Source organism: Neolamprologus brichardi, chromosome 22, assembly GCF_056152115.1.
Source record: "Neolamprologus brichardi isolate AB-2024 chromosome 22, ASM5615211v1, whole genome shotgun sequence".
Lineage (NCBI taxonomy): Eukaryota > Metazoa > Chordata > Actinopteri > Cichliformes > Cichlidae > Neolamprologus > Neolamprologus brichardi.
The window spans coordinates 10,207,798-10,210,450 of record NC_142124.1 but is presented as its reverse complement, the minus strand read 5'-3'; positions in this window follow the sequence as shown (position 1 = coordinate 10,210,450).

Below are 2,653 nucleotides of genomic sequence, written 5' to 3'. Positions count from 1 at the left end.
TTGGTGGAGTCATCTGCATGAATACACAGATACACAGACTGTAGAAAATGAAGGGCATCCTCATTCCTGCAGCTGTTTTATTCTGATCTAAACTGGCTAGTGGATAACAGGGGAAAATTATAGTAATATTTGTACTTTTCCAGGCAATTTTATTCATTTTAGTGTCCGTTGTTACAGTTTGTGTATTCTGCACATCTGAGGTACTCTACTGCATTCCCAGAATGTAAAGCATACCTATCTATGGGAAGGCATTTAGCTCTGACGTGCAGCTGGTCGGTGGGTCAGACTGTAAATGAACCATTCTGGAGTTTATTTTGAACCACACTGACACCACCTCCTCTAAAGGGTCTCAGTGCTGCTGTTTTAGACAGGAGGTGGCAGTGGCAGAGCTGAAGATGATGACATTTTCATTGGATGTCAGCAGAATAGTCAGGATGAGAAAAGAGTATATCAGAGAGATGGGTCAGGCCAAGTTTGGATATCTGCAGAGGAGTGAAAATGGACATATTGGATGAAGGATGCTGAATATGGATCTGCAGGGCAGGAGGAAAAGAAGAAGACCACAGAGAAGGTACATGGATGTAGTGACAGAGGACATGCAGAGGGTTGGTGGTGACAGAGGAAGATGCCAGGGTGGGGTGAGATGGAGGCAGATGACTTGCTGTGGGAGTGGCTAAAAGAAGAAGACCTGAGTTCAGTTATTATTCACATCTGCACAAACAAAGCAGTATTTTTCTATTAGTTTACATGTTACAAGGAAAATAAAGATTTGCCATTACGTCATCCTAAAATGTTATGGCAACCCGTTTCTTAAAAAAGCACAAAACAATCACAGAATAATTTTCTTTTTGAAAAACTCCACCCATTTCCCAAAGAAAGGTTCACGAGGGTCATCCCAGGAAGACTTTCCCTTACTATTACTTACATAATTCGGATAAATATTTACAGTTCTGAGCTTCTGAGCTCATCTGCTTTGATTGTGTTTATATGAATGCTATGCCAAGCTGGTGTTCATGGCAGGGGAAGCCAACACAAGACTTCCTCACCAAGCTGATTATTTACTGCAAGGTTTTTTAGCTCACCGAAACCCCTTTAACTAGAAATCTTTAGTTTTGACATTGAAAAGATAATGGTCCAATTTAAAAACTCCAAAACTTAAAAATAAAAACGCAAAAAGACAAAATAAACATGTGAAGTCCGCCTTAAATCTGACTGCACTTGCCTCTCCACGCCTCTGATTTCTCTCCATAAACTGAGACATTTTAGCTGTCATCCAATGACAAATGTTCCTATCCCTTCCTCCTTTTGATCATCGTTTTGTTGACTTGCTGCGTCAGATCACAAGATCAACTCCAGATGAAAATAAAAGGGCCATGTGTGTTGTTATTTGTTTGAGTTTTTCCCATGACTCTTCCTGAAATATGTTTGACCTTGTTTTCGGGGATGTAGGAGAGTCTTGTTTGGTCCCAGGAGGAGGAGGAAGGAAGGCCGAAGGATGGGATTGAAGCTCCTCAGTGAATAGTCAAGATTTCACATCACCCTGCTCAGCCTCTGCTGGGATTCAGGCTCAGCTGGGATCTGCGAGCGGAGGCTGCTAAAGTAATTAAACGACACTGCGCTGATGGATGGACCACAGAAGAAGAAAGCGGGCTACGCCTTGCGCATGATCCTAAAGTATTTTTACTGCCAACTTCTTCAAGTCATCTGAGGTCCTTGGATGACTGTTTGTGTCAACGGGGATTCATTTTTAAACGTTTGCCAGCTCAATACATTCTCAGTTTCCTCAGAATTTCCCCCGTTTGAATTATGGGGACAATTTTAACCCTGTTGTGACATATCCAAATTAAAAAAGGCTGTGGCGCCTTAACCATAAGGCATCCATAAATCTTTCTCAAAAGGAAACGTCCTCAAGTTTATTGTGAAATTATCTGAAACACATTGGGTGAGGAATAATGTCAAATAACTATCTGTGGGTTTATAGATATCATCCACATCAGTGCAGCAGCTGACTGACTGACTGCTGCTCGCCGAGGACGGCTCTCGACTTCACCTGCTGAATAAGCTGAGCTTGGGGGGCATCTTATGCCCTTTCAAGTCATGTGCCGAGGCAATCCTGCTCAGTGGGTCTGACTCATGAACCCTGGCCGTATCACAGAGAGGGAAACTGGATGGAAAATACAACTGCATGCTTTGTGCCTTCTTAAATGACTCCTGGAGGAGCAACACCGCCAGCATGCAGCTCAGCAGCCGCCTACAGAAGATCTCAATCGTCATCTGCGATCACTGTCTCGCTCTTCCTGGCCACGTGATGTGTCAAGAGGACATAGCTCCTGCTGTGGGAGCCAGACGCTAAGAGGAGGTGTGGTGTACCATCCCTGAGCCTCTAAAAAGGCATCAAAGAGAGCTTAGGACTGCAGAATGAAGGGCTGCTATCTGGCATGCTTAACAGAGATGTATGGAAGGATCTCATAGTGTCACCAGCTCTATAATGATTATATAGATATTGACATTTTGTGCCAGAACAATTAAATATATGATTAAACACACGCCTCTGATATGATAACAGCTTCACTGTGTTTTTTATTTAAATGTCAGGTGTGCAAAAATGGCCCTGACATATTTTTCTTTACATCTCTCAGTTATACGCAGAGTT